Here is a 13,240-nt window from a genome sequence, read left to right as displayed (position 1 = left end):
CGCACAGGCAAGTGAGAATCATAATTTGCAGCAAACACGCTTTTTTCTTGCACAGAGCACGTGTATGCGCTTACGGCAATCGTCGCTTGAAACCGGCAAACAGTGCAATCCCCGACCATATCTCGATCTGCGCGAACAGCCATCATTCACAGATCAGACTATAGATGTGTAGAATAAGCAGGAGTTGGAATATCTTTGTCGCTCCGTATTACAGGCGTCGCAAAGGATCATGGTAACGTGACCACAGAGTCATCTATCGTTTGATCCTGTAGTTGAGCGTGACCCGAGACCCAGATCACGTAAGAAACAGATTGACCGTCCATACGGCAGAACAGGCAACCGAAAAAATAGTTTTCCCGTCGGTCAACAGATGTCGCAGGCGACGCTACAATGCTAACTGACCTGTCCATGTCGCGGAATTGTCAACGCTGTATCTTCGGTGACGTGAATGACGCTCATTTGCGTTCGGCTAGAGCGCTGCGTGCGAAATGCATTCGTAACACTGCTGACTGTAGTAGCTCATGATCGGCTGTGGTTTTTCCCGAGTTTTCAATCTAAGACTGTAGATTAGCTCCTGTAATTCTACAAACCAGGTTTATTTCTCACAATCATATGCGAAATGAAATAAATGAAACGTAACACAAACATTTCTAGCGAGTCACTGTTTAAATGCAGACTGTATTGCAGTCACATAGGTTTTACACTCGCCTTCCATGCCGTCTATTTCCTCTTTGCTATACAGCTCTTCTGATACGGATTATGGTGGTAAAAAAGATCGTGTGCAGGTTAACACTAGAAAGTTTTCAAAATCCGCACTCCGTTATGATGCGAATTAATGCTGGACATATTTCAGTGACAGGCATTTCAAATTTAAATTCTTTTACTTTGCATGTAACTTATCGTAAATGATATAAGAGTGGCACAAAACGATGAATTTTGGATTGTTGTTGAAAGGGGGCTGCAAACGCGGTAATATACAAGTGGAAGCGTGTTTTTCGAGCTTATTTTGGCGGTGTCAACTTTGAAGAGCCACAGACGGCAAACCATAATTATGTTAAAAATTTACTTTGTACAGTTTAAAGATAACCCGCAAATATTCGCAACAGATGTACGCTTTTATCCGCAACGCAGTTACTACTAGGGATATCCGCACTCGAGCAGACCTGTTACTATAAGTAGTGTTGTTTTCGAGTGAAAGCTGTGAGAGGATTATTAGCGCACAGATAAAAAAAAATTAAAATAGGCAGCGTCTATAGTTTGCATACTATGCTCGTTCTCTTCTATTCTCTTCCCTTCATTCCAGTATAAACGCTTGTTCACAAGTATAAACGAATGGCAGTGAACATTGGCGAATTATCTATGAACACTTATTTGCAGCAGTGTAAACGAGGTTTTACACTCGTACACTTCGTTCGCTCTAGTATATAGCAGGATTTAGAGGGACCGATGGCCTAGCAGTTTGATGACGGCTATTTTTCATTTATTTCACTGTTGCGATTTCAGCTCTACAGCCATTTTCAAGTACCAAGGGAAAGGTAAGGTAATGCTTCTTAAATTGTTTACCAAATGTTACCACACTATGCTTTGCATTTTGTTATCCATATCTTATATTTGTTTCAGTTTTCACATTGCACACAAAAATGCCTCTACAGCCAAAATTACAATAGTGCAGTGAATAAACAGTTTTAAAAAGTCCAAATCGCACCAAAGATTTCATTTAAAAATTGTATGCTATGATTCTTGTACAGGAAGGGTTGCCACGTTATATCAGAATATAAGATCGACAAAATTTGGATAGGATCGAATGCTTAGGGCTCTTTATTAATTCTTACTCGTAACTAATTTATTGATTTATCTGAATTTAAAATCCACTCCCGTAACCTTTCTTTATCTTTGACGGGAAATATGAACATTTTTAGTTCAGGATCTGTCCGTCTACTCCTTCCACAGTTGATATACTCGCACGCCCTCGACATGACTACTCGGTCCACTACCACCGGCATGTCAGAAACAGTTGTACTTCACAGACGCCAAATGGTGGAAAGCTGCATGCGTTCGGACGATGTTGCCACATATTTCACAGAACGGAGTGCCATCTAGAGGTTGGTGCCACAAGTAAGGGTGTGACGCTGTTGCCGCCTGGTGGCTGTTACCTGAACAAGGGTTGCCTGCTAGACCAAGCGATTGGGCAATCTGTTTCTTACGTGATCTGGGCCCGAGACACTGGACTCGTGAAGGATCATGGTAGCTTGACGCTAGAGCCATCTATCGGTAGGTCGGGTAGTTGAGCATCCCTCATTTCGCTAGCTTTACACGTGTCCCACGCTTGCAGCGAGCGTGTATACTGCAGCGTCCATCGGTCCATCGCGCCAACCCCCCCCCCCCCCCAGTTGTCAGACCAGTTGTCTGTGGCCTGGGTGGAGGGGTGCGGGTTAGGGGAGGGTGAAGTGAGCGAGGAAGGCTTGGCGGGGGGGGGGGGGGGAGGAACCAGCCGCCGCCTCGCGAAGTTAACGGTCGAGCTACCCAACCACGCATCACAACGCTGCTCGGAACACATCCAGACCTACAGCATTGATTCTGAAGTATTTTGGATAAATATGAAGTATCTGCAAGTTTCTCAACGTCAATAACTACACTGCAGAGTTGAGGATTCATTTTAGATTACAACGTAGTGATGCGAACTTTCTGAAATAAGACATTCAAGCCTCACTTCAGACACAGTAATTGCAACCTTATAAGTTATTAACCAGTGTTCAAACTTCCCTGATGAAGTTGCCAGGCGAAAGAAATATAAGACGTTAGTGCACACCATAGGTTCATCTAGATGGGAAACGTTTTTGCATTTGCTCCAGAATAGCCAGGTACTGCTTTCACCTATTGACCTTAACACTAGCGACAGTGAATTGAAAACAGTCAAAGAATTACAATCGATTACCTTAGGATTTCCAACAGAACAACATAATACAATGAAACTGTTTTCTGGAAACAGTCTTAAATGATTGATTACGTGATTTTATGCTCCCAACGTGCTTTTTTCCCTCTTGAATTTCAATATTATTCTAAAAAACGGAAATTAAATTCAAATAATTCTAACGCCCGCTAGAAAGCTCCACTGGTGTGATGCATATGACGTCACTGACTAGCTCCCCGTTCCCAATGCCACAATGCTAATTCACCGTGATGTCTTGTTTTCGAATTTACGTTTCGGAAAATGAGTTGCAAATGGTGTGTAGTAACATACTGTACAATTATATCTATAAAAGCAGAGCAGTTCTCGAAGAGTCCGGGAAATGTGAAGCTCTGCCTCATTCCCGGATGACTGACAAAGGATCATTCTAGGCTGCCCTGACCAATTCTTCATCCTGTCTCCGTGTAGATACGTGTCGTCTTCCAAGTACCGGACCTCTCGCTACATCGCCATTATCTCTAAGCCCTTTAATCCATCTCCTTTGTGGAACCATCAACACCGTAAAGACGTCCTCCTGCCTTACATGCCCTAACTCCGTTTTCAAAGGGAGCAATTATTCGCTCGATAGCTCGCGAACATTCACATCAGCTATTTTGAACACCTATTCCGTGTTTTATCGCGCTATCAAAGACATGGTATGAAGCACTGTCGATAAACAATATGTAACTGCGGTGAAAAAACAAAGTGTTTTAATATTGTACTTTAGCGTTTTCTCCTCGCGTGCTACTGAGAGTGTTGAGATAATTGTTCCTGTACGGACGCATTTTGTCATTGCTCCACAACTCTAGACATTTTATTACATACTGAACATAGGCAGATGTAAAGAGGCGCATCGATGTACTGATTTACATTAATAACCTACCAAGCAACAAGTATTTATAAGCAAGTGTCTTAATAATTTATGTGCATATGTGAGTTCTTGAATATGTATTTCATTAATCTCTCTGTATTTTTTCATTTTAGTAATTTTAACAATGATGTAATCGGCTGCGACATGGGAGAGGTTTGTGAGCAATCTGATGAAAAATTACAAAGTCCTAGCATAAAAGAACCATAAATCAATCTTCACGGCAATTTTATTGCAAGAAGTGCGATATTTTGTTTCGGGAATCTGCAAGGCACACGATAATGCAGAAATACTTAGCAAACGCACGACCTCAGCCGCCAATGCCATTGTTCGCACGCCAGACAATGCGATAGGATACAACATTGTTTGATCTTAATACTTTGAAATATTATTAATTATCTGATTCGTATTCTCATACTCACATGCAGAACAACATTATTTATATTATTTATAGTATGCCAGTCAACCGATACGTTTCTCTTAGGTGAAAAGTATAGAAACACTAGGTGGCGATCCAAGTATTTACAAATAAATACATCCATTTTCAATATTTCTAGTATGATAATTTGTCTCCTTGTATAAAGATTAGACGATTATAAAATGGAATCTTTTGAAAAATGTGGACCCTAGAAAAGCCTAGAACTGCACAATTTGTAGCGAATTAAGGTTTAAACTATTACTCACCCAAGTCTAAACAAAAGAAAAAGGGCAATTGACTCCAGTTGGACCCGAAAGCTCGTCCTTTACGTCAGTCTATCTACCCCGCCATTTCAAACATGTGAAACGCTCATTGTTGTGATCCTACCGGCGTGGGGTTACTATAGTTCAACTACGTCGACGTGCTCTAATAATTATTTTCAAAAGAAATAATACGAGGAGTTAAATTGCAATGAGTCTCGACGTATACTGTCTGCAAACTATCATATTGCTTCTCTTTGACGATGTAAATACCAAGCTGTAGCTTCACAGTCCTCCACAGTTCTGAACGCCGGAACTTCTGAACGGAGCATGCGCAATGCTCTGTACTTCAAATAGTTCGGGCCGGGCAAACTTATTGCCTCACATTGCACTTAAGGGGCTCCGGAAAGGCTCAAAATCATGAGAAGTTCAAGTTTTCCTTTTTTTTCGTTTTCTGAATCTGCAGACTATTACCTTTTAATAGATATATAATTTATTCAATTCCGAAGACTACAACTATTTTTAAATTTTTTTTGAAATGTGTTCTACATGGGCGTGACCCACTGTGGCGCTGTTAAACTGCTGTCAAATGGTGTTATTATTAACGTCCGTGTTCATCAGGTACATTTTAATGATGTGAGATAAAGTATGTGTTGTGGCTAACCTGTGATGGTTCAATATATATCGCTGGTGTGATTGTCGATTGTTTCATGTTTATTTACTCTGTCGTTATCTCGAAAATATTCGTAATTAACTCTGTTTCTTGAGTCTCTGTTTTGTTGAAGTATAATAATGAGTAAAAGTAAAATTATTAGAAATCCTCTGAAGGCTTTTAAGAAAAGGAGAAATGTTGGAAAGCCAAAGGTATGTGTTATTACTGTAAACAATAAAGACGATGAAAATCCCCAACATAGCTTGTGTCCCAAAGAAGAAGACAGTTGGTGTAAATATAACAAAGGATTGCTAACTGGTGAAGTGTACACTCATAAGCATAGTCTGCCTCATGCAATAATGGAGGTGATAAAACCTATTTTCAGAGACTTAGTAGCACCTGAACTGTTGAAAAAGTGTATTCACGGAAAAACTAAAAACCCCAATGAAAGTGTAAATAGTGTTATATGGTCGAGAATCCCCAAGACTGTATTTGTTGGAATAGAAACACTTCACTTTGGCGTGTATGATGCTGTTGCGACTTTCAATGATGGCAACATTGTAAGGCGCAAGGTATTTAGAAATATGGGAATGAAGATAGGTTCTAACATGGTACGAGCGATGCTTGCTTTAGACAAGGAACGCCTTCGGGCTGCAGACAGGGCTGTAAAGAGTCTAGAAATACAAGCAAGAGTAAACAGGAGGAGGAACAAGAGGAAGCTGGAGAACATATTTGTTTCAAACTTTCAGTAAATGTTACACAGTACCTTCTGCATAATTTAACACAGCCTTTTTCCAAAAAACTGTATATTTTTGAATATATAAATAAAAAATTGCAAAAAATGTTGTGAATTTTCATTACAATTGAAAAAAAAATCATCTTTAATAACTGAACTAAAATTTTGTAAAATCCCTGTGTTAAGTTGTAGCCCATATTCCAATAAATAATCTGTAAAAAGTTCAACTTCCTACCTCAAATACTTTGTGAGGAAAGATGTAATTTATAAGCGTTATTTTAACATTGCAAGTATAGGGCGTTCCGGAGCCCCTTAAGTATGTAACGCGAAAGAACCTGAAAATCAGTGTTTTGCAAGTATCGATCGGCAACCGTCATGTTTTCGCTGACGTCACGGTGCCAAAAGGTTTACTGAATTATTGGTTGTGTCACATCTACGTAGATAGAGGTTCCTTTATGGGGTAATTTTATTTACTCAAAGTATGGTAACTACTTTATCAGCAGTGCTTTAAATTCTAGTTTGCTTGGGCGGTTGAAAAACGTTTGTTACGCGAGAATACAGTTCCGAGGCAAACTGTAATTTTCTTTCGTCTCTACTCTTCCACTTAGTAGAAAACTGATTAATTCGATGTAAGTGACGTCAACAGAAGAACGCAGGAATTCTCCTGTCTTTTGATATCACAAAAAGAATCAGAAAAGATCCTGTTCCTCTCAAATTAAACAGAGAAAAATTAAGACATTCGTCTGTAGCTGGTCTCTCTATAAAAAGTCATCCACGTAATTACATCCAGTAACAGTTAACAGATGTTAGGTAAAGTTAATAATAAATGTTATCTAAATAAAGTCTACATATTCCAGACAACAAGACGAAACACTGACTAAATATGCCACTGGATTTACAGTATTTTGTGTCATGCAGCTAGGAGCATATCGAGTTTATATACTGGGAAGAGATGACTCAGATTGAACCATTGAAGTTGGACCATTACGGAATATAGGGAGTAGCTCACAATCGGTTCACCTCTTACTTGAACAACAGACAGCGAAAGGTCATTATTCACATTGTTGAGAACGGCTGCGATGTGCGGTCTGAGTGGGGTACTGTCAAATTGGGGTGGGGGCAAGGAATCAGTGTAGGGGCCGCTCCTGTATCTTATTTATGCAAATGATATGCCCTCTTGTATTACGAGTAACTCTAAAATATTTCTGTTTGCTGATGGCCCTAGCTTGGTAGTAAAGGATGTGTGCAACATTGGCTCTGTTTCGAATAGTACAGTTTGTGACAAGAATGGCTTGTACAAAATTAACGCTAAATCACAGTTAGAGTCAGTTTTTACAATTTGTAACACAATTCAGCAAAACTCTACGTTTTAATTTCACAGAATGGGCATATGATTAGTGAAACTGAACAGTTCAAATTTCTAGGTCTTCGGATAAATAGGAAACGGTCGTGGAAAGCCATCGTTCATGATCTTGTTTAAAGACTTATGCGGTCATTTTTACTATTCCAACGGTATATTAAGTAAGTGATCGTTCGGCAGGGAAATTTGTCTACTTTGCTTATTTTCATTCGCTTATGTCGTATGGTGTAATATTTTGGAGTAACTCTCGACTAAAAGGATATTTTTGGCTCAGAAACTGCCAGTTCGAGCAATGAGTGGTGTTAAATTTTCGAACCTCTTTGTCGACCCCTGTTCGCTAGTCTGGGTATTTTGACATTGGCCTCTCAATATACATATTCTTTACTATCGTTTCTTGTTAACAATACCAACTTACTCCCAAGAATTAGCAGCTTTCACTAGGCAGAAACCCAATCTGCATTTGTATAGCACTTAACTCTTGTGCAGCAAGGTGTGCAGTATACTGCTGCATCCTTTTTCGGTAAGCTACTGAAAAAAATTCATAAACTTCGCAGTAATACACGCGCTTCCAAATCGAAACTGGAGAGTTTACTCATGTGTCACTCCTATCCTCTTGAGGAGTTACTTGATAAATTAAGCTCATTCTTATGCTGTATTGTTAATTCAGTTTACTTAAACTTATGGCTTGAATTCTTTGGTTCATATACATTTTATTTTATGTTATTACTTTTATATTGAAATTAAAAGTACTGACATGATCAACGAACATTTAGATCAGCTTGGCCCTACTGAACTGGGCGTGTAAATAAATAAAATTCGGCTTTGAAAGTAATTTCAATACGACAGCAACACTCATCATGGTATCAGCTGAGGTTTATCAGATGCAAGGCAACCAGCAACTACATTCTTAAAGCACTCTGGGAATTAAGTTCGATAATATATATATAAACCAATACTGGAAAGGTAATTCAGTCATCGAAAAGCAGTAATGCGAAGCTGAGACGTGGTTATTAATTTTTTTAACGAAACAGTTACCTGAAAATTTAGGAAGGTCTAGACAACGCTGCACACGAAACGTACTCGCAATTACGAATATGAACAACCACGAACTGTATAATGGAGTGACGACAATGAAAATTTGTGTCGGACCAGGAGGCGAAGCCGGATTTCCTGCCTATTGCGAGCAGTCGCGTTGCAATTAGGCTGTTTGAACTCGACTCTCAGTCACACCCAAACTTCCATATGTCGCCAACCATATGTCAACAATCTGTACTCTTTCATTGTGTATATTCCCGAGGAGCGGCACATGTTAATTGAAAGTAGTTTGCCAGGTGTCTGTGTATAAATACGGCACTGCAGTGCCTTTGTTGTTCAGGAATGCGATGCAATGTTTCTTCAGTCAGGCATGCCCGAAGGACATAGGCTCTGCAATATCGCATTAATACTGCGCGTCCTTCATTGCTTAAACTGGTACCTTGCAAGTTACCTAGAGAAAGCTACGCGAGAAAAACTTAAGAAGCCGTCACTGCTGAATTCCTGTCGTCTAAGGGGAGTTAGAACGGAAATTTTTTCATTCTCGGATTTTTATCTCATAAAATTTGCAATTTTCCGAATAGAATTATATCACTTATAAACTCACATGGGAAGTATTTTATTTTCTTTTAATACAATCTACACCGGTTGAAAATGTTAAAATTTTTACGTGCATTACTTCAAGATCTAATAAAATAGGTATTTTTTATGTAGAAGGCTGCGGATTGCCGAGTTATAAAGGTTAGCAGTGTTGGTCATGTCCATAAGAGGATGGGCATGAGGTTGAGGAAGTTGACACAATGTTTGAGAAACAAGAAACTTCCCGACGGTAAAACCGTAAGAGGCAGGGTAACATGCAAAATAATTGATGAACTACAGCAGTATTATGGGATGTCCATTAGAAATAATACTGAGGATTTGTTGAAAATGGAGCACGCAGTATGGGCTACTACTTAAGACTGTCAACTGATGTAAAACCTAATTCATGGTGCAGAAGCAGTCATGGATATCATAAAACCTATTTACAGAGTCCTGGCAAATCCTGAATTGCTGAAGAGGTGTCTGCATAGTCAGACTCAAAATCCCAATGAGGCGTTCAGTAATCTTACGTGGACTATTACCAAGAAATGTTTTTGTTGGAATAAAGACACTAAAGTGGGGGGGGTCTGATGCTGTTATTGCTTTAAATGATGGCAACATTGGTAGGGTGAAAGTGCTACAGCATAGCAATAGCAATTAATACTGGAGCAAACTGCATCTGAGAACTTTAACAGACTTTCGCATTGATAAAGCAGAGTATTGAGCACAGTTTGCCACTAAAGAGACCAGAAAGAAGAAGAAACTCGAAAAAAGATGAAGAGAATGATACACAGTACAGTATGGTACAGGGTGCTTCTGAGCGAATAAAAATAAAAAAAATTAAGCATATATTGAGTTAAAGTCTTGATACTTTAGAAGCCGTTCCTAAAAATTTACGCTTTCATTTTTCTTTAAATCTCAGAAACCACTTCGAGTCGAGTATTCAAATTTTCAGGGAGTAATAAACATTTCCTGAGTCTACTGAACTAAAAGAAAAACATGTTACGTACAATTAAAATTATTTACGATAGTGTACAATCTTATATCTTTGCTCGACGAAGGTCTCTATTTTCGTTATTCGTCATAGTTACTGTGATGCACGAAATTGAGTACATGGCTGCACGACATTTTTAAGAACTTGCAGAGGTAAAACCACATTGCATAGACTTTCCGTATAGTTGATTTAAAACCGTACATTACTGCGTATGAAATAATCAATATATCTAAATTGCATTTAAAGTTGAGACCGGAATATCTCTCTTCATTCTCGGGATACTGATTGTTGTATCCGCGAACGGGTCGCTCGCGGCGCGTCCGAACCTCTCCTGCACTAGTGGTCGTAAAAATCGTATCTCAAACTGTCCAAGATATCGAAATGACGATTTTTGTAAATAACAGCAATCAGAAAAGACTATTTTATCGTGTGATTAACGCTCGATACGTGTTTGTAGACGCGTGAGCAGAGCGAAAACAACACTTCCTATAAATTACACCGCGAGGTTTTGTCCGAATTTTCATATCAAAAAAAGAGACAAACGGGTAAACGGCGTATCAACGTGACCAGCGTGAGGTCTAGTTTTGCATGAAAATATTTAACTGCTTGAAAGTAATCAGGGTATTTAACGAAAACTTAATGAGTTCAGGAGAAATGGAAATATTTCACGAAAAGCTGCTGCCAAGCAAATAAATGAAGTGCCAAAAATTTCATCTGTTCAACGCCTAGCTATTTTGGACGCAAGATACACTGGTGCGGTATTTAAATGCCAAAAAGATTTCCTTGGAATCAAGTACCAAAGTTCGAGAACAGAAAAACGTTAGGAAGGCAAACGAGGAGTAATATGCTTTCTGAATAACACTTGTAAATAAAAAAGGAAAGAAATCGGTCAAATATTTTGTGAAATGATTTGTGTAAAAGAAACAAGTACAGTAGAAAAACGTTCTACGTGCCTTTGAATGATGCTCGAAATCGTGAATAGAAAATCAGGTGGACCCAACGTTTCCCTAATATTTTTCATTTCATACTTTTAGGCAAATCATTCCACACAACGTTTGACTTCCTTTTCAAAAATTTTGTACGCTTTACTTTTATAGACTATTTAGATGAATTGAAACACTTGGCCTTAACACTGACTGCTGATGAATTACGTTCGCAACAGCAAAAATCTGTAAAATTTCATGGTTCTTTGTAATTTATTAGGAATTTAATGAGATATACTGGGATAGGTGCACTTAAAGATGTTCTTCGGCAAGACCTAAAAATATAGTTAGCGATGCAGTGTAAACAGTATATGTAAAACTTAGTATACGGAACTGTAACTGAGTCAGTTAAAATATAAAAAGTACGTGGTACGCCGCTGCAACGATACCGCTATACCGCAGCTAGCTGTTAATTGCTGTCGCCATTTTGTGTGTGCGTATTTAGGGTACTTAGTGCTTCTTCCGCATTTATCGGCTGTTAAAACTTCTTTATCATGTAAAAACCATTCGTCTTTAATTTGTTGATGAGATAATCGAATGCTCCTCTGTTCATTCACGGTTATTCGAAGAATATGATTATCTTCGTACTTGATATTTATGAAACTATCCACGGAAATTCCTCCCGTTGTAAATTTTATGCACACCATCCCTTTTCGCTTTATTTTGTGAAGTAAACCTAATTTTGTAGGCTTATTCTCCAGGTGCGGTATTCTACAGCTTACGGGGCGCTCTTTTATAGAAACAGCTGGCCGGCTAAAGCAGCCATCTTGTAGCGCGATATGGCCGCTCGCACCCAGTACACCGGAGCTTTTCACCCTATGCTGCTGCTTGTGCACCAGTACTAAGTACTTCTAAATTTCACTTGGTAATGCGGCACGTTGCAAAATGTGCACAGAAGAGGGCTAGCCAGCTCATCGCTCCTACCTGCTGTGTGTTCACACGTCCTGCTGAGCAGAGATGAAAAGCAACGCTGTCTGCCGTTAACACTTCCCACCGCTGCCACGTCTCTCGAGCAACTGTTCTACGCCAGCCAACGCCGCAGTTGGAACGTCACGTGATTCCCCTCCCCCCCCCCTCCCCTGCCATACCGACCCGCTCTAGACCTGCGCGAGGCGTGACCTTCGTACCGTGCAGCTTGGCGGCTAACCGACCCGACACTTCTGCATATGCATGGGCTAAACTGCGAATTTCCAGTATCAGTGATATCTGTAAATGCTACTTTTCGGTAACTGCGCTTCTTAACTGTGATTTGTTGCAATTAAGCATGGCATTTAACGAATTCACAATTCGTATTCCCTCCGCACGCCACTAATGCTATTTCTGCAATTCTTGCTACTTCTATAGGTTTGTTTATAATTAAATAAATCTTCTGCTACCAGTCACGATTTTTCTTTATTTTATTATTCGCACGACGCGTTTCGAGAAATAATTCTCATTTTCAAGTGCGTTTTTTGATGTGTGTTAAGCCATTTCTTTTGATGCTTAACACACATCAAAAAACGCACTTGAAAATGAGAATTATTTCTCGAAACGCGTCGTGCGAATAATAAAATAAAGAAAAATCGTGACTGGTAGCAGAAGATTTATTTAATTATAAACAAACCTATTGTATCTACAGTCGCAGGCTTTCACAAACCATTTATAATGGATCAAATCAAACTTGCTACTTCTGTTATGTACGCGATTTCTGTGCTGTCTGCGATTTCTGCGCTTTGCGCGATTTAGCACTGGTAGATCTTGCACCTGTCATTAGTCGCAAGTAATGTTGACTGGAATACTCTCTTTCAAATTCTAAAGGTAGCAGGGGTGTAAAACACAGGGAGCGAAAGGCTATTTACAATTTGCACAGAGACCGGATCGCAGTTATAAGAGTCTAGGGGCATGAAAGGGAAGCAGCGGTTGGGACGGGAGTGAGACAGGGTTGTAGCCTCGCCCCGTTGTTGTTCAATAGAAAAATTCGGAGTAGGTATTAAAATCCATGCAGAAGAAATAAAAACTTTGAAGCTCGCCGATGACACTGTAATTCTGTCCGAGACAGCAAAGGACTTGGAAGAGGAGTTGAACGGAATGGACAGTGTCTTGAAGGGAGGGTATAAGATGAACATCAACAAAAGCAAAACGAGGATAATGGAATGTAGTCGAATTAAGTCGCGTGATGCTGAGGGAATCAGATTAGGAAATGAGACACTTAAAACAGTAAAGGATTTTTTATATTTGGGGAGCAAAATAACTGATGATGGTCGAAGTAGAGAGGATATAAAATGTAGACGCAATGGCAAGGAAAGCGTTTCTGAAGAAGAAAAATTTGTTAACATGTCATGAAGTTTCTGAAAGTTTTTGTACGGAGTGTAACCATGAATGGAAGTGAAACGTGGACGACAAATAGTTTGGGCAAGAAGAGAATAGAAGCT

The 13,240-nt window shown here is 39.5% G+C and overlaps 1 long non-coding RNA gene across 1 annotated transcript in view; it reads right to left on the bottom strand.

Moving 5' to 3' along the window:
- Window positions 1-11,856, bottom strand: part of LOC126213099 (uncharacterized) — a 51,743-nt gene extending 39,887 nt beyond the window's left edge. Inside the window, exon 1 of the long non-coding RNA XR_007541070.1 lies at window positions 11,754-11,856. This is a non-coding gene — a long non-coding RNA (uncharacterized LOC126213099). The remainder of the gene's footprint in view (window positions 1-11,753) is intronic.
- Between the last annotated feature and the right edge of the window lie 1,384 nt (window positions 11,857-13,240).

The sequence above is a fragment of the Schistocerca nitens genome, chromosome 11 (assembly GCF_023898315.1).
Source record: "Schistocerca nitens isolate TAMUIC-IGC-003100 chromosome 11, iqSchNite1.1, whole genome shotgun sequence".
Classification (NCBI taxonomy): domain Eukaryota; kingdom Metazoa; phylum Arthropoda; class Insecta; order Orthoptera; family Acrididae; genus Schistocerca; species Schistocerca nitens.
Note: the sequence above shows the minus strand (reverse complement) of the source record. Positions and strands in the feature narration are given on the sequence as shown.